Source organism: Schistocerca cancellata, chromosome 1 (assembly GCF_023864275.1).
Source record: "Schistocerca cancellata isolate TAMUIC-IGC-003103 chromosome 1, iqSchCanc2.1, whole genome shotgun sequence".
NCBI classification, from domain to species: Eukaryota; Metazoa; Arthropoda; class Insecta; order Orthoptera; family Acrididae; genus Schistocerca; species Schistocerca cancellata.
Genome location: NC_064626.1, coordinates 992,274,260 through 992,294,603, shown reverse-complemented (window position 1 = coordinate 992,294,603; position 20,344 = coordinate 992,274,260). Strand labels below are relative to the sequence as shown.

Sequence of the window (20,344 nt, the reverse complement as noted above, 5' to 3'; positions counted from 1 at the left end):
AATATGTAGCCTATGAAGCTCACACTGAACTGATTAGCAGAGCCTCGGAGTCGAGGAAGTGATACGTAGAGGAAAGATTATGCAGTTTTATGGTTGTCTGAAATGATTAGGAGAATTTGAGATGCTGGTCTGCATTCGCTTCGGTCGTTGTTGAATACACTCTGCAGCGTATTAGGGCAGCTGTCATTCGCGGGGACGTACGGCCAGGGCGGGCTGCTCGGTCGCGGCGCTGCGTGTTGCAGCTCATCAGCGCAAATTGAGTTGTGAAGGCCGGCGGAGTTTATTAACCAGTGTTGGTGGGCCGTGTAATTGGGCGTGCCCTGATCCGGTAATGCCTTGCTGCAATCAGCGTCCTCTCACCCGCCGCCGGGGCAGGCTTCCAATATCCCTGCCGTGTTTCCCAGCACGCAGGCTCGCTGCATACTGTTCGTTCACGCTCTGGTTCAGCTTTCCGTTTATTTTATGAACGCGTGCTTCGTGATATTGGCAGTTCGCTTTCGTGTTATTTCAGAAAGACAACTTACGAGCGCACCGGCTGTGGACAATGCACGATCTGATTTGTTGGCTTGACACTTTACTTCTCAGAGGAGTGTGTCGTATCGTACACCGTCGCTTTGGAAATGGAAATGTCGTGTGGCTAGGGCCTCCCGTCGGGTAGACCGTTCGCCTGGTGCAGGTCTTTCAATTTGACGCCACTTCGGCGACCTGCGCGTCGATGGGGATGAAATGATGATGATTAGGACAACACAACACCCAGTCCCTGAGCGGAGAAAATTTCCGACCCAGCCGGGAATCGAACCCGGGCCCTTAGGATTGACAGTCTGTCACGCTGACCACTCAGCTACCGGGGCGGACACCGTCGCTTTAATGCCCATAGATTTATTATAGAATTAATCCTCAAATTCTTTTTAATATGCAGACAAGCCTGCGAATAACATGAGGGTTAGTTAAATGAAAACGGAGTAATGGAAAAAAAATGAGTAAACTAATTTATTATTTAATAAATAATCGCCATAGCTGTTAATACATTTATCTCACTGTCAGACAAGACGTCAATGCCTTCATGGAAAAATGTTTGCGGTTGCCTACGGAACCATGACTCTACCCAGGCGTGCACCTCTTCGTCCGAAACAAATCGACAGCCGCAAGTATCTTCTTTCAGGAATCCCAGAATATGCAAATCGCGTGGGGATAGATCGGGACTGTATTGAGGACGTGTAAGGATTTCCCAGCGAAACTTCCGCAGCCTAGTCGAAACAAGAGACACGGCAACTCTGGGAAGGTCACGGTGACCTTTCTCTTTGACTGCGAGGGCCCGCTGCTCATTGACTTTCTGGAAAACGTCGCCGCAATTAACGCACAGCTGTAGTGGACGCTTTACAAAAATTGAAGCGCGCCATTGAGTCCAAACGTCCAGGAATGGTTACGGATGGCACCATTCTGTTGCAGGATAATGTCCGGTCACATGTTCCCAAGGTTGTTTCCATAACGCTGCAGAAGTTTCGCTCGAAAGCTCTTACTGATCCTCCATACAGTCCCGATATCTAACCATGCGATTTCCACATTTATGGAGCCCTGAAGAAAGACATTTGTGGCCAAAGAAGTACACCCCTAGGTACAATATGGTTCCATACCCAACTGCAAATATTTTTCCATGAATGTATTGACCACCTAGCCTCACAGAGGGATAAATGTATTAACAGTTTGGAGGTTATTTGTGAAATAATAAGCAGTTTACTTACTTTTTTCCGTCTGTGCCGTTTTCATTTTACTGTCCCCTGTATAAATAACAAAAAATGACTGTATGAATCCAATATAATTAATGATGTTGACGAAAACGGATGGTTATAGTTTAAACCAAATAAATGTTTTAAATGCTGTTCACACATATATCAGTGGTGGCCTCACATTACCTGCATATTCAAAGATGAGAAAAAAAATAATTAATATACAGGGTGTACATAAAGTCCGGGAACACTTTCAATTATTTATTGCACAAAAACTAACCATTGTACAGACGTCATACATATTGCATTTTGAAGAGAAACTCTGAAAGGAGATTTTTTATTTTTATTTTTTTTTTTTTTTTTACAAGCATTCGATGTGCGAACCATGAGTGACCCGGCAGACGTCAATCAGTTCAAATGGTTCAAATGGCTCTGAGCACTATGGGACTTAACTTCTAAGGGCATCAGTCCCCTAGAACTTAGAACTACTTAAACCTAACTAACCTAAGAACATCACACACATCCATGCCCGAGGCAGGATTCGAACCTGCGACCGTAGCGGTGGCGCGGTTCCAGACTGTAGCGCCTAGAGCCACTCGGCCACCCCGGCCGGCTGTCAATACAGTAATTCAATTCTTGCAATACCTGTCGTCGACTGTGGCAGCCGATTCCCGTATTCTCTCCTGGAACCATGCTACATCACGTGGTACAGGCGGTACATACACCAGATCTTTAATGTGTCCCCACAGAAAAAAGACCCACGGAGTGACATCTGGTGATCGTGGAGGACATTTAATGAAACAGCTGTTCCCTTCTGTCGCACGGCCGATGCATCGATGCGGCAGCTCCGTGTTCAGGTACGAACGAACTTCACGATGAAAATGCGGTGGAGCCCCATCCTCCTGAAAGACGAATGGAGAGCCCGAGTGCGTCTGAGGCATCAGCCTTTGCTGCAACATGTCCAAGTAGGAATATCCAGTGACACTGCTCTCGGCGAAGATGAATGGCCCGTACAGTTTTCGACGTGACAAGGCACTGAAAACACTTGCCTTTGGGGTATCACACTCAAACTCGATGAATTCGTGTGGTTGCTTTGTACCCCAGATTAAACAATTATGCCTGTTCACTTTCCCATTAGTGTGAAAAGTAGCTTCGTCGTTAAAAATTAAACGACCAACAATGCCGTCCCCATCCTCATTCAATTGTTGCAACTGCGAACGACACTCAAAACGCATGTCGTCGTCAGTGAGCTTCTGCACTAGCTCCAATTTGAATCGTTTCATAGACATCTTCTGTCGCAGGACTTTCCACACTGTCATTGGAGCCATTTCGATTTCACGGGATGCACGACACACCGATTTCTTTGGACTCCTGTATCTCGTACGCGTTCCACATTCAGTTCACTCACACTGGGACGTCCGCTTGTCTTTGCCGGGCACAAGCAACGCGTCGTAACGAATTTGTTATGCCAGTGGTAAATGGCCTTCCTAGTTGGTGGATTTTTACCGTACTTGGTTCTAAACATCCGCTGAACAGCTGTAGCACACTTGTTTTTGTCGAACTCCAACATACAGAAAGCTCGCTCCGCACCTGAACTCGCCATGTTTGCGACTAGCGCTGACAAGCAGCAAATTACCAAACTACGGTATACATGAAAAAAAAATTTCTGGGTTTCTCTTCAAAATGACATATGTATGAAATCTGACAATGTTTGGTTATTGTGCGATAAATAACTGAAAGTGTTCCCAGACTTTATGTACACCCTGTATGTGGTGCTATCAGAGCATCAAATACGTGGGGCAGTTTTCTCTTAACTGCACAGTAATTCACAAAAACAACAGCATACAGTCAAAGCCTGAACGCACAGCTTGCCATTATCAATTGCGATGTAAACTGAAGTATGTTATATAGAATAACCACTGAAAAAAACTTGCCAGTGCATCACGCACGAAACTAAGTGTCAACTGTAGGAAATAATTACAATTCACAGCTGACACTTGTCTCGTAAAACGTGAAAAATCTGTCACTGAAAGAATAATAAAATAATCTAAATCCAGTGAAAAAAAATGGTTCAGATGGCTCTGAGCACTATGGGACTTAACATCTGAGGTCATCAGTCCCCTACAACTTAGAACTACTTAAACCTAACTAACCTAAGGATATCACACGCATCCACACCCGAGGCAGGATTCGAATCTGCGACCGTAGTGGTCGCGCGGTTCCAGACTGAAGCGCCTAGAATCGCTCGGCCAAACCGGCCGGCTCCACTGAAAAGCTAAGGTCTGTAATTCGCTCTTACAGAATTATTCGCCCGCATCTCGTGGTCGTGCGGTAGCGTTCTCGCTTCCCACGCCCGGGTTCCCGGGTTCGATTCCCGGCGGGGTCAGGGATTTTCTCTGCCTCGTGATGGCTGGGTGTTGTGTGCTGTCCTTAGGTTAGTTAGGTTTAAGTAGTTCTAAGTTCTAGGGGACTGATGACCATAGATGTTAAGTCCCATAGTGCTCAGAGCCATTTACAGAATTATTCCAAGTTCACTAATATGGTAAATTATTTATCTCACTCAACTGCTCGTCCGCACAGCCTCCTCGACAGTCAGCAGTGACCAATTGACACACGAAGAGAGCCGAAAAACAATCACGTGTGCCCTACTGCTGGTCTTTAAACGTCTTCTGAGACTTTTAAAGACGTGGAACGTTTCTGCCAAATTGATGACCGTTGGTCTAATACACCGTTCAGCTCAATTGTTTTTATGTGGTTTTCTACACTTCCCTTCGCAAATGCTAAGTTGCTTTCCACATAACATGAGCAGCACAACACATAAACACTGAATACACAAACACCCACTAAATAAAGTTTACAAGACTCACAAATAAATGTACACGACTTTCATGTCTTAATGTAACACATATTTTTTTGAAGAAATTTGACTATATTTGTGTATATTTTCAGTGTACAATCTAGATTCTGGCTTTGAATCCATTAGCAGTACAGTTATCTTAGACCATAAACATATTTTGCTTTGTACTGTCCAGGATGACGTATACACAGTTCAACATTCTTTGACATTGCTTTCATAGCTACCTTTTAAATGTGTGTGCTAGTCTAGTATTTACCTGCTTTTGGCTGATTTTCCCAAATATGGTGTGCTTGTACGATAATGTGCTGCTTTTCTACAAGACTTCAATTTTGTACCATTTATAACATGTTAAGCAAATGTGTTGAACTGTATATACATAATGCTGTACAGTATACAGGAAAATGATCTTAATGGTCTAGGAATGTTATACTCGATATTGGTTTCAAATAATATGTCATTCTGCATAGTCCACAGCAAAATACATTAATTTTCTACGTCATTATTCTCGATAATTGCGTGGAAGCCGAAATGTAGTGCGTACACAGTAATTGTACAAAAATACAGAGTCACATGGCGGAGCATTCCTTTAAAAAATACTGTGTGACTGTGGCTCAGCATCATCAAAAACCTTTTAACACACATTTGTTGCGACAATAATGAAATCCGGCCACAGAAGGAAAATAAAATAACTGCAAAATCGTGAATGGTTGATTGCGAATCTTTAACGAAACAAATGCTGAAGGAAAGTATAAATGTCTAACACTGCTAGAAACATTGGGTTTTAATATAAATTATCCGAATTGTAAATGAAGCTAATGTCCAGTAGAAACGCTTTTTTATTTCCGCTTATGCAATGATACCACAGTTGCAAAAATTGTAAGATATACCGATGCTGTAGGCATAACAAATAAGTCGTCTTCCTGTGTGTGATGAACGTTGTATCACTCTCAATTTAGGAATGCGCTCTTTTTCCTATTTACACATTTCACACTTTTTATTTACGCTTTATACCCTTGTCAGATGGAAACAATATGACTGGGAATGGATTTTAGTGGTTTCATAGATGGCTTTTCACTCATATACTTCGTGTAGAACAAAATAAAAATGCCAAGTGGTACAAAATCAATCGAAATTAAATGTTGCTCATTGCCAAAGTGAGATACAACTGTAATAGAAACAATTGCGTACTTTTTACTCAAATGCAAAATTGAGTTGAAAAAAGAGTAATTATCAGTTAAACAAATTATGAATGAAATTCAAAAAACAAAAGACTTCGAAGTGCCGTGGCTACAATGCTGTTTTGACATGTCACGTTATACTACTGCAAGTCCATCGTAGTGATGAAACGATTCTCAGTTTAATAAAAAATGAAAATGTAACAGAATATATGCACGATTGCTTTTTGTTTCGATGCCCAATGGGAATGCAAACTAAATTATTAACAGTGTTAAGCATTAATAGCAGTATCAACTTCGTTAGCTAGCTTAATTTGATCCTGTATTGTGAGTGCAGCTGGTGCAACTAATATTATATTACACCCACAGTCAGAAAAAAACCACATTGAACGACTAGAGATAGGACGCTTACATTCACAGGACATGAACATTAGTATATTCTACAGAAATGATTAGCATTTCTGTCACACTGGTTCAGCAAGCATCCTGCTTTAGGTACAGGATCCACCGTAGGCTCTGGTGACTTGTTCCATGCGTGATGGCATCGACTCGTACAAGGCGCGAATGGCGTCCTGTGGTATAGCCACCCATGCTTCATTCACTTGGTTCCAACGTTCATCCGTCATGGGTGGCACTGGGTCACAGTGCTACACCCGTCGCTTCACCATATCCCATTCATTTTCGATTGGCGACAAGTCTGTTGATCTTGCAGGCCATGGTAAAAGGCTGACATCCCGTGACACTAAGAAGGCGTGTGTTCGTGCAACACGTGCTCGTGCATTGTCTTGCTGAAAAATGGCGTCTGGGGTGTTGTGCAGAAAGGGTATGGCTACAGATTGCAGGATGTCATTCACGTAGGACACTTGTCACGGTGCCCAGGACACGCGCCAACTATGATTCGTAGTTGTACCCAATAGCATCCCACACCATAAGGCCTTGAGTTGAATTTGTACGTCTTGTGCGAATGCAGTCACTGTGGTGCCACTCCCTTTATCTGCGGCGAACCAAAATGTGGCCATCATTTTCAAACAAACAGAACGTGGAATCGTTCGAAAACACTATCTGACGCCTTTCCTGTCACCAGTGGCGTCATTCCACGCACCATTGCCGTCTAGCGTGTTTCTGCACATTCGTCAAAGGTAGTAGGAGAACTGGACGACGAGCACGTAACCCATGCCGTAATAAACGGCGACGAACTGCCATCCCTGATACTGTACGATGTGTTACACTGTTCCACTGTAGCGCCAGAGCCAAGGAAGACACAGATCTGTCGAGAAATTCCATTCGGATGAGGTGTCGATCTTCTCGGTGGTGGCCTGGATGGTGCGCCGTGACCCATATCGTCGTGTTCTACCGCCTTCCGCGAACCATCCTGCACACACGCGTTGCACTGCCGAAATACTACGTCCCACACGAGCAGCAATCTCCCAGATGTATGCATCACATTCTCTCATGCCAATAATACGTCCTCTTTCAGACTCACTGATTTGACGGTACTGTACATATGCGAGGCATCCTTCACGTCTGCTCAAGTCACACTGATCCATTACTTTCGCTTTATAGCGACAACGAGAGTCGCAAGGCACATTTTACCGGCAGGTGGTGTTGCGCCGCGATATCGATGTTGACCTGGAGCGCGCGCCGACATGGTTCAAATGCTAACCATTTCTGCAGAACATAATAATGTACAAGTCGTGTGAATATGAACGTCCTATCTCTACTCCTTCAAGATATTCTGCTTTTCGCTGAACATGGGTGTACATACAGTAATATCCTCTAGTAACATAATATAAATTGCTCAAATCCTTTCACAAATATTCCAAAAAGTTTTCTAGATCATGACTGTTATTACATGCCAATTAATATTTTGGACCATAATTAATATTTCCATTTGAATTCTGAAAAATATGTCCGTTTATTTCAGAATTTTTTTTTAAAAATCGATAAGAAATTTGTCCAAATGAAGAAAAACTCATGGTAAAATGGGAGGAAGGAGGTCGATTTGTAATTGCAGTAAAAAGCACTATGTCTCTATGTGGAAATATAAGAATGAGAAATGCTCATTCTACTCTCCCCCCCCCCCCTTTAAAGGAGCGTCCACCTGACCTGAGAGCGGGTCCAGTAGTGAACTTTTCATAATATACTTTACCCTCTTGCAAATATAATGCATAGTTCATTTTGTAATTAGAGTAGTCAACCAATTCTTCCATCGCCCCTGTAACATCAGAAAGAAAGTGCAAAAGGGTAGTAGCATGTGATAAATTTGATTTTGGCAGAAAATTGCCTTAACAGGCGTTTTCGTGATCCTAAGTATCGTAGCTACTAATTCCTATGCAACGTAAAACAATAACATATGGATAGAGTGAGGTTGGAATCGACAGATATTTTACACAACTTTAAAACGCGTTATCCGTGGCGCCATAACCACTGTCTACAAACTCTCTGTGAGTCTAACTGCCGACCGGAGTGGCCGAGCGGTTCTAGGCGCTACAGTCTGGAACCGCATGACCGCTACGGTCGCAGGTTCGAATCCTGCCTCGGGCATGGATGTGTGTGATGTCCTTAGGTTAGTTAGGTTTAAGTAGTTCTAAGTTCTAGGGGACTGATGACCACAGCAGTTAAGTCCCATAGTGCTCAGAACCACTTGAGTCTAACTGCAAATAATGCACTTCAGTGCACACATTACAGATCAGATGCCAGGTTTCTACGATATCGCTAAGGGAAATACCTCGGTTTACATCTCGGTGTTCGTTGCATTGCACCACACTCTTGTTCATCGCAAAGAAGACAAGTCTCTCGTGCCCGATCCGCAGGCGCGTCCGAGAGGCACGAGCGGACACAGTAGCCAGCGGCAGCGGCGCCAGTCTGCGGCGGGCGGGGCGCTGCCCGCCGCCGTGGCCCACGCGCGGCCCCACACCCGCGCCACTATTATTAGTGCGACAGCTGGACGCTCAGAAATCCTGCTGCATCAGTAATTATATTTGGACGCCACGCTGCACTTTTCACCAAGCTAAATGCTACTGCACGCTCTGTAAATCGCCGTTAACGTGCTACATTGGCAAAAACTGGCGTACGGCCTCGCCACAGAGGAATGCGTCAGCGAATGTTAACAAACACACTGTACTCGATAACGGGTAAGTAGGATAATGATTGTGACTTACGGAGGGTGTTTGCACAACCAGTCTGTCACTTTCCAGCGGAGCGTGCGCTGTCTTCCAGAAGTGCTCGTCCCGGTAGGTATGCAGGAGAACTTCTGTGAAGCTTGGAGAGTAGCAGACAGGTGCTGGCGGAAGTAAAGCTGAGAGAGCGGCTCTTGCGTTTTCCTTTGGTACCTCTGTCGGTAAAAAAGAAGTTCTGGGCTGGAGCCTGGATCGCTAAGTTTCTACATAAGGCGACGAGAAAGGGAAGAAATATCTTTGTCAAAATGTCATATGAAACACTCCCGTTTCTGTGTAATAACACCCCGTGACATGTTTTCAGCAAACAAGTTCCATACTCCCTTCATGCTCACCATTTCAAAGTATCTCTTTCAAGTGCTTTTCATTTATTTCGGTAGATGCTCTACATCTATTCGCAGCGAAGCCCTTACTGTTGCTAGCACTCTAAGGGCATGACGAATCCTGTCAAACGAGTGAGTAGCCTCAACCCGCAGGTCAGCCACACTTCACTCCAGTAACATAACCCAAATACCTGACCCCTGCTCCTAAGAGAAGGATCCAGTAAACAAACTGTGTAATTATGCAAATGTTGTCCTTAAAAACTATTCACTGGGCTAAAGAAAGTAATTAGATTTTTCTATTTTCTGTCGGTCCGAAGCGTAGAATATGTCGTAATATGACATTTTCTAATGAATAATTGCAGGTAAGGTGTAAATAGTTTGATTATTGTTCCCGTTATAGAACCATTCTTTAGTAAACCTGTAGATGTCGCAGTTGCTGAATCTACTAAGTTTATAAAAGTTGCATTTAAAGGTCAAAATGGTTCAAATGGCTCTGAGCACTATGAGACTTAACTTCTGAGGTCATCAGTCCCCTAGAACTTAGAACTACTTAGTCTTAACTAACCTAAGGACATCACACACATCCATGCCCGAGGCAGGTTTCGAGCCTGCTATTTAAAGGTCAGTTTACATGTATACTAAGGTCTAGTTGGAACAGACGCCCTTATTGTATCAGTTAGTAAACTATCGACTGTCTGTATGTTGCAGGATTGCTAGAAGTCGCGTAAGTTCTATCTGTATAAAATTATTTCGTGAAATACTTTTGACAACTAGAATGACGGTTTAGTCTCACTCATGGTTTATGTTTATAGTAAAATCTTTGCTCCGTGACGTTAGTTCTATTTCATTGATATTATAATTTTGCTATGATTTGCATCTATGTGTATCTTTTGCTTTCGTTCACTGGAAAATCAGAACGGATAAAAACACACAGTAAACGGTAACAAAAGGTAATCATAGATTAAAATTATAGTAAAATTATAAAATCAATGTAACACAGCTAATAGTACTGTCTAACAAAGATGACACTGTAAACATGAAGCATCAACAAGAATAATCTGTCATTCTAGCTTTCAAAAGTATTTCACGTTAATTTCTATACAAATAGAATTTAAGTGACTTATAACAGCGCGGCAACATATAGGCAGTCCACAGTTTACTCAGTGATGCAATATTGGCGTCTATTCCAATTAGGCGTAAGTATATACGTAAACTGACCTTTATATAGAACATTTATAAACGTAAATAGACACACCGACAGTAACATCTATAGGTTTACATCAGAGTGGCGCTATAGCAGTAACAAGCGTCTGGTGAAGAAGAAACAACAGTACGTAAAAACTATTTGCAGCTTAGAATGAAATTTTCACTCTACAGCGGAATGTGCGCTGATATGGAACTTCCTGGCAGATTAAAACTGTGTGCCGGGCCGAGACTCGAACTCGGGACCTTTGCCTTTCGCGGGCAAGTGCTCTACCGACTGAGCTACCCAAGCACGACTCACGCCCCGTCCTCACAGCCCTAATTCCACCAGTACCTCGTCTCCTACCTTTTATTTGCAGCTTACATGGAAGTGTTCATTATAAAACGACATATTATGACATAATTTGAATTATCTGTGAGAAAAACACATGTACGTATTGTCGGCATATGTGGAATCTATTGGGAATATTGACTACAGCCTCACAGTACATTAATCCACTAATGAAACTGAGTTCCAGATTGGCAGAGATGTTCACAACTACGACTACAGAAGGAGGAATTGATGCGTACTACATACCAATGAGTCTAAATTTCGCAACAAAACTCTATCGTCACAGCCACGGAAGTAAAGTATCTAACATAGAGAAAGTATTTTCGTAAGTATTTCCTTACCAACTCATTTTGCACCACAGATGAATTTCTATTACAAATTAGTACTGGATTAAAATAGAGCTACCCGCAACCTGAAGCTTGGGTCCAACACTGCAGTGCTTTAATAGACGTGGCACTACAGGAGATGATATGCACTTGACTTCCTCCGACCTTTTAACTGACTTTCCCAGCCAGTTCCATAGGGACCTATCGTTTAACGTGGACTCCTAGACACGAAAAAATTTAGTATTTTTCAGCTTAACACATCAATGTCTGCGGTGGAAACAGCGTCAGCGTGACTGAAAAGAAATCATAGGATTGACCAAGGATTGTACTCCAGGCTTTGAATTTGTCTTCTGGTACATACATTGTTACCCATAGAGCCTCACTATAAGAGATTTGCAAGTGGCCAAAATGTAATCTACAAAAAAAGTGTGTAATATCCCTGCCAGATCATTTTACCATGAGTATGATCTCTGAAACACGCTCCCGCTGTTGAGATGTATCCCGGCTTCTTACGCCGCAGATTGGCTCAGTAGCACTGGGTTGACTACGAAAATTTATGCCACTTCCCTCATTAAATTTCAGTATTTAGCAACCTGCAAGAACGTCTCTTGACATTCCAGCACCATCCCAACGACAATCTCAAAGAGGTGTCATATTGATATAAAAGGATTTTTTTCCATTTGCTTAGACGGGCTTTCCTCTTACTCTTGGTCCTAGGAACACATCCCAGAAGTACATTGGGGTAATTATCCGATATAGTTTACATACGAAAAATAAGAGCGCCTGGAGTTCTACATACGTTGCGCCTATGTTTCTTTCAATTTTATTTCAGTCGCTATGCTGTGACAAACTCCACTAAATTACAAAGTCAAGTTTGTCTCTGACTTTTTTGCCTCTAGGAGATGGAGGTGTAAATACTGAATAGTTTGCAAACACTATTTCTCAGGCTGACTGTAGATGCAGAGTAACGGAAACAGTTCGCAATTAGGAATCATGACTTGAGTAATTAGCAGATCTCAACGTTAAAAGGCTATTTTTTGAATGATCAAATTTGTTTCTACTATGTAATAAAATCTCGAAGATAATGGATCTATTCGCAGTAATTCACGATGCCGTTTATACACAGCTAAGGTGTCCAGTTGGACTTATTTTCAAAAAATCATGTAGGCGTTACTGTCCGGTCTCAACTAATGTAAAACAGAAGAAAGCAACAGAAAATATCTGGCTAACAGCAACGCATAACAATTCATTTCAAAAGCAGCTTGCTGCATCCTTCAGGGCTAGTAAAGAGCAAAAAGTCCCAAAACTTCGTTTTCGTTTCACAGGGACATATACGAGGTGCAATCAAGTTCTAAGGCCTCCGATTTTTTTCCTAATCAACTATTCACCCGAAATCGATGAAACTGGCGGTACTTCTCGACGTAATCGCCCTGCAGACGTACACATTTTTCACAACGCTGACGCCATGATTCCATGGCAGCGGCCAAGGCTTCTTTAGGAGTCTGTTTTGACCACTGGAAAATCGCTGAGGCAATAGCACCATGGCTGGTGAATGTGCGGCCACAGAGAGTGTCTTTCATTGTTGGAAAAAGCCAAAAGTCACTAGGAGCCAGGCCAGGTGAGTAGGGAGCATGAGGAATCACTTCAAAGTTGTTATCACGAAGAAACTGTTGCGTAACATTAGCTCGATGTGCGGGTGCATTGTCTTGGTGAAACAGCACACGCGCAGCCCTTCCTGGACGTTTTTGTTGCAGTGCAGGAAGGAATTTGTTCTTCAAAACATTTTCGTAGGATGCACCTGTTACCGTAGTGCCCTTTGGAACGCAATGCGTAAGGATTACGTCCTCGCTGTCCCAGAACATGGACACCATCATTTTTTCAGCACTGGCGGTTACCCGAAATTTTTTTGGTGGCGGTAAATCTGTGTGCTTCCATTGAGCTGACTGGCGCTTTGTTTCTGGATTGAAAAATGGCATCCACGTCTCATCCATTGTCACAACCAACGAAAAGAAAGTCCCATTCATGCTGTCGTTGCGCATCAACATTGCTTGGCAACATGCCACACGGGCAGCCGTGTGGTTGTCCGTCAGCATTTGTGGCACCCACCTGGATGACACTTTTCGCATTTTCAGGTCGTCATGCAGGATTGTGTGCACAGAACCCACAGAAATGCCAAATCTGGAGGCGATCTGTTCAACAGTCATTCGGCGATCCCCCAAAACAATTCTCTCCACTTTTTCGATTATGTCGTCAGACCGGCTTGTGCGAGCCCGAGGTTGTTTCGGTTTGTTGTCACACGATGTTTTGCCTTCATTAAATTGTCGCACCTACGAACGCACTTACGACACATCCATAACTCCATCACCACTTGTCTCCTTCAACTGTCGATGAATTTCAATTGGTTTCACACCACGCAAATTCAGAAAACGAATGATTGCACGCTGTTCAAGTAAGGAAAACGTCGCCATTTTAAGTATTTAAAACAGTTCTCATTCTCGCCGCTGGCGGTAAAATTCCATAAGCCGTACGGTGCTGCCATCTCTAGTACGTATTGACAATGAACGCGGCCTCAATTTAAAACAATGCGCAAGTTTCTATCTCTTTCCAGTCCGGAGAAAAAAAAATAGGAGGCCTTAGAAATTGAATGCACCTCGTATTTCTTACTCCGTAATATCCGCGCAGTTTGTATCTTAGTTAATTCTTTGATATAAGTGTGCAAAGAGTTAAACAACGCCTCATCATAAAGTTGTGCGTTTGCAGATAATGGAAGAACCATTCCCATATCTCAGCACATCGTTAAAATTGTTCAGTAACCTATACGCAGTTATCGAATGTGTGTCTTCAGAACGTTGATAATGATTTGAACAGTAATTCATTTCCAGAATTTCGTACAAAAGCATTGCACTTCCGGGGACGTTCTATGAAATAGGATATGTAGTGAATTAAGACAGGAAATGATCGAGATAATAGAAAATGATACAGAAAATAGAAATTTAAGAACTGCCAAGGACTCAATTCAGAACTTAATTAACATGAATAAGCTATAAATGGATCCTGTCTGCAACTTACACAAAGATAACGGTTTATCCGTCCTTCGTCGACTCTATAATTAAATACAGGGCATAACTTCGCATTGGGGACCGATGAGGAATGAAATCAGCCATGCCCTTTCAGAGGAACCATCGTAACTATCACTTTAAACAATTTAGGAAAATAATGGGACACATTCTGTACGTTCGGTCGAGAATTTGTACCGCCTCTTTACCGAATACGAGATCAGTGTCAACCTCTGCGCCACCTAGCTGGGCGTTTTCTCCGAGAATCACAACAACTAACCACCACTAATATTAAATATACATGCAGAGTGTTAATCGATTGTAAGACCAGAGCGTATGACAGCATGTCATGAGTAGGAAGAGGAACGAAACGTTGAGACATATTCGACTGGAGGCTCAAATTGAGGGACCATTAAATCCAGATTCATGGCTGCACAGTGTTACAAAGTACAAATAGTGGACCTATTTCTAACATTTCGTTTCCGAGCCCACTGCTACTGGATTTCATAACAGTTGATTCTCAAATCTTATTTTTAATTCGAGCTGCGATACCTGCGACTTGATATTTCCTGTCGGTGAAACGAATAGCAAGCATTTCAATGGATCTTCCCCGCACGTCGTTGGCGGATGACGCGCAATGTGAGAACTTCCCTTAGAATGTCACTTGTAGGAGGTTGGTCTATACTTAATCGGAGTACAGTTTACTTGCAGTAAGTTTTATAATGGGCGCTGAATGCAACTGCCCACGTTACTGACCCGGTCAGAATATTTTCACATGACAACAGGAAAACAATAATTGGAAAAACATAGTTCGGAAAATCCTCCAGCAAGCAACTTCCTGTAAAGAACCGATGGGGATATTTATGACTGACTCATTAGCCAAACAACGTTGACTGGCTCTAAGGGCGAAATGTTAAATATTTTTGGAGTTGCTCCGAATCCCCGATGGATGGCTGTATGGCGATGGGCAAATGCCAGTAAAGAGGTGAAAAGAAATCTGGGAGTAAATCGTGAATCCTCGCGAAGAGCACAGGCAAGTTCTGGCGAGGGGAGGATAAGAAAGACGCCGATGATAGTACTAACTAACAAGGACACGCGACTACTTCAATAACTCAGATATCACGAAGACAATTGAGGCAATTTACGAGAATATTAGAAAGATGGCCATATCAAAATCGACATAAATCAAAATTAAACAAAAAATAGCAGTAAGATGGATAAGCAACAGTCATCGAAATGTCTGAAACGTATCATTTAATTTGTAAGTGACGATAATGACGGCTTTCGTGACATTGCGTTTTCCATTTAGAACAAGAATCAGAGGTTTAGCTTTGAGGCACATCTAGCAGCTCATCATTGTTACTATGTTTTCTGCTATAAATTCCCAGTATCTAATATTCATTCCTCTGCTTTTGAATTAACAGTTAAAAGGTAGTCTGGAGGAGCTCCATATTCACGACAGCAAGAGATTAATTTCGTACGGCTTATGCAGTGACCGAAAAATTAAATCCATTTACGTGTCTATGAGTAACTGATAGCTGCATTATTTATTGTGCATCGAAATAAAATCATATTGCAACTGAATGAAAAAAATTCCAATTTGTTGCCTTTTATTGAACGAAATATGTTTTTCAAGCCGTTTCCGCGTTATCGCGTATGGTTCAGGCGAATTTACAATGTTTATAACCTTGCCTTCTTCAACAAATTTGATTTAAATACAAAGAAAGTGGAGGCAACTGGAAAATGACACCAAATTAAGTAGAGTAAACATCAATAGGTGTCATAATAAGGAGGAGAAGAGGTTGAATTGCTAATACAGAGTCAGAATCTGGTCACAATCGACGCAGATAAAAAACGTGCAGGGTTAATGTTAATCAAGTCACTTAACACATTAACAGCCTATGTTCTTGTAATACATGACATAATTGAAATGACGAGGAGAAAGCTTCGCCGTCAGTGCTAATGGATCGTGCAACGCTGTAGACCGACCGCAACTACTTTCTTTCTCTGATACGGAAAGGCATTTTCAATCGAAGAGAACGCGAGATAATTTCCTGACCATTGTACTGCACGAAGCATTGTCTGGGAGGAATGCTTTCTTATCCGTAGTTACAGTATTCTTGGAATAACCTACACATAGGTCAGTGACGTACGTCTCCAGAGGCCAATAAGTGTCGCTTAAGCCAGACGGTGCCGCCTGCGGAGCCACAATCTTGTGCGCCCCCGTGGCAGGCTGCCAGCGGTGCTGGCTCTCATAGATCCGGCCTGTTTTATTGCTACTCGCCACCACTTAGCCGCCACCAAGTCAGCGCTCGCCAAGCAATTACGCGCTCTTCTAACCAAACAGCACAACGCTCTCGTCTCTGTCTACCACTCTGGTCGCACTGAGAGTAGCAACAGAATCCTGTGACAGAGGCTATATTACCCAAACGGTACTGTTTTCAAGGAGAAAAGTCGAAACTTTAATCCCTCGTCGGCGTCCCCATCATTAAATACAGATCAACAGCACAAATTCCAAGGATGACAGAAAAAAGCCACATCCCCGTGCGCATGTCCCTCGACATTTTCGGACGCATTTACTGAGCACCGAGCGAAATTGTCCAACTCCCAAGAGAAAACTCATGTACTGTGCGAAGTCCTCATATTTCATAAAGTGCTGAATGCTTATAATTAAACTTTCGGCACTTGAGAGGACCCCCCCTCCCCAAAAAGATATGGTGATGGTAGGACAATGAAACTTCGTGGAAACGTTTGCAAGGACATGTGTAAGAGAAATAATGAACAAACAATTGAATGAAACACATTTTAATTTCCACATGAGTTATCACTTGTTAATTATCGTACCTTGTTTACGTTTCAGGTTGCATACGTTGCTCAGTGTGACGACTATGTGCACTCACGGCAGCTGCGCTAGAGATTTTTCTACTGCTGCCCGGAACAACGGTAGATGACGGAACATTCAGCTGTTGTGACATAGCTCGTGCTCTGCTTAAAGATCGCACACAATTCTGGGCTTTATTGGCAGTCAGCCTCTCCCACGATCAATTCCCAAATCGCCAGTTAATTCGAACTTCCGAAACCTGTTCTTCGATCACGGTGCGAGAAGAGGACCTCTCCGTATTATTTTAGTACACTGATACACGCGAAGAGCAGCAAGACTATGGCTGTTGTTTTGATAAAACACCTTTATGAGTAAAGCCCTGCTCACCTTTTCCAGACCCATGCTGACTGCCTGCTATTGTAGTGCAGACTGATGCTCGTGTTTCAACCCTACGTCGCCGTACTAGTACCGGCGCCTACCAGCAAGCCATGGCATTAACACTAACAACAACGCAAATTCTGCAATGCACAGTCTGAACGTCATTCCTATAAAATTGGGTACCTATACGCTAAGTAGTTTCGCGTCTACACTGGCTCAGGTAGCGAAAGTTTAGTTAAAAATCACCCTCTATGTAACTGTATAACTATTTCAGAACGTTATCGCAGATTACTCGCGTCCCTGGCCACATGTTTCGTAAAACAATTGCTAGCTATCAATAATTAGTGCTTTATGATGCCTTTACTACACTCATAAGCTCGCAAAGCGACACAAAGCATAAAATAATGAAATGATAACACAGACCAGAAGACTTAAGACACTTTAGAATTATCGCGGATTTCTTTAGGGGTTATCAAAATTTCTTATGAAATCTTGAAGGTTAGAGTGTGAAGACGTCATTAAATTGTTTTATTTTTACCACAATATAAAGTCGTGTACCATCTAATTCCTAGATTACTGGTAATGGGATCTGTGTTGCGTAACTTAACGGGTGCAGTTATACCGAAGACCGGTTTCGGGACTTTAATTTTATAGCCAAATTTCGCTGGAACCTACGTGAAATAGTTCTTAATCGAGTGTGTCGAATTTTGCTGTCTTGGAAACAAATCAAAAGCCCCCTACCGATACTGTGTATCTCTGGCGACAAAAGGGTGAAATGTGTTATTTCTGTCAGTGCCACATAAGATAAATGTATTTCTCTCTGGTAGATAGACCTCTAATAAGGGGGATTGTATTGTTGTTTCGGTGAATCATTTACATAAAATGTTGAGCATTCTGAGAAGATGCGCTCAGCGTGACGTTAACAATTGACACATCGTCATTGGTATCTATTATTCGTATATAGATATACATGGATATTGATTTTGGATTTCTCCTTAGTAAAGAAGAGAAAAATAAATAAGAATACTAGTTTTAAAGCTAACAAGCTAACGTTTTTAATACAAAAGTGAACTTGTCCTGGTGTTTATTTTCTATGTGCCATAGCTATAATATATTGTACGTCAGTGCTCGGCAACCTAGTATAGCTGTCGAAACTCGAACGCTGTCGAGACAGGGGTGTACTAAAATTCCAGCTTGCCACAGTAAGTGCCAATGTAGTTTTCTGCACATACAACATAGGTCATCAATAAAATATTACGTGCATGTGTTAAAGTAGAAGAATGGAGTGATTGTAATTCTATATCTTTAAAAAGAACTGAACCCGCCTTTGCAGCAGGAACCGCTAACTCATCGCGCTCAACCTGGAAATAGCCGGGTATTATCGTAGCAGTCATCAGTGATTGGCTGGAAAGAGAAACGGAGGTGACGGCGTAATGTTTTTGATCCCAAACTATCCATCTGTGATCTCGCGCAATACCTCTAAACTGTTCAGTGTCTCATGAGTTGAGTGCAGTAACACCGTTGACTGTGATCCTCGATATTTGACAAACACATTGACGTTATTTGAGAGGACTGGAGTGTGGTGGCATCCGGCTTCAAGCTCTCTCTCGTCTTTCGATTACACACTCGCCCAAACCAGCATAAGCACAGCACTGTATTCTGCAACCCACCACCAAAGTCACCTACACCGGGTGATCAAAAAGTCAGTATAAATTTGAAAACTGAATAAACCACGCAATAATGTAGATAGAGAGGTACAAGTTGACACACATGCTTCGAATGACATGGGGTTTTATTAGAACCAAAAAAATACAAAAGTTCAAAAAATGTCCGACAGATGGCGCTTCATCTGATCAGAATAGCAATAATTAGCATAACAAAGTAAGACAAAGCAAAGATGATGTTCTTTACAGGAAATGCTCAATGTGTCCACCATCATTCCTCAACAATAGCTGTAGTCGAGGAATAATGTTGTGAACAGCACTGTAAAGCATGTCCGGAGTTATGGTGAGGCATTGGCGTCGGATGTTGTCTTTCAGCATCCCTAGAGATGTCGGTCCATCACGATACACTTGCAACTTCAGGTAACCCCAAAGCCAATAATCGCACGGACTGAGGTCTGGGGACCTGGCAGGCCAAGCAGGACGAAAGTGGCGGCTGAGCACACGATCATCACCATACGACGCACTCAAGAGATCTTTCACCCGTCTAGCGATACTTTTTTTTTTTTTGTTCTAATAAAACCCCATGTCATCCCAAGCATGTATGTCCATTTTTACCTCTCTATCTACATTATTCCGTGGTTTATTAAGTTTTCAAATTTATACTGACTTTTTGATCACCCGGTACACACACACACACACACACACACACCACATATATATATATATATATATATATATATATATATATATATATATATATATATTGACGATTCATGCCGTTTGGAAGGCAACAGCAATCTGCTTCCACTACGCCTTGCGCAAGAGGCTACCAAGTTCACAATCCAGATTGTTACTATGGTAATGGGATTTGATTTTTTACTTTTAAAATTAGAAACCTTTTGCAATATAACAGTGATCCGTTTATCACCACAAACAATAGACATTTCAACCATATCAGTTTCTGGTGGTTCTCCATACCACTGGAACAGCTCTTTATCCTCCATAAAACATTAGAAATAGTAAGATGAAATTTTGTTTGTACACAATCAAAAAAACCAGGAACGACTTTTTGATGCTAATAAACAGGATTTTCTTCCATCAACAAGTCCATAAATTAACCGATATTTTTCGGAGCCATCCTTTATTAATCGTTTTGATTATGGTGTTCCGTGATGAAATGAGGAATACTCATACAATATGCATTTCTCGCATTAAAATTAAATGGCAAGCTGTTTGTGACTTAAATTACGATTATAAACTGTTCCACGAAGAAATTAATATACAAAACGCTCAGCAAATCGACTGTT

General features: G+C 42.2%; 1 non-coding gene across 1 annotated transcript; it reads right to left on the bottom strand.

Annotated features, from left to right (window-relative positions):
* Nucleotides 1-10,679: 10,679 nt before the first annotated feature.
* On the bottom strand, nt 10,680-10,754 carry Trnas-cga (transfer RNA serine (anticodon CGA)). Its single transcript has one exon. It is a non-coding gene; the product is annotated as a tRNA-Ser (tRNA).
* Between the last annotated feature and the right edge of the window lie 9,590 nt (nt 10,755-20,344).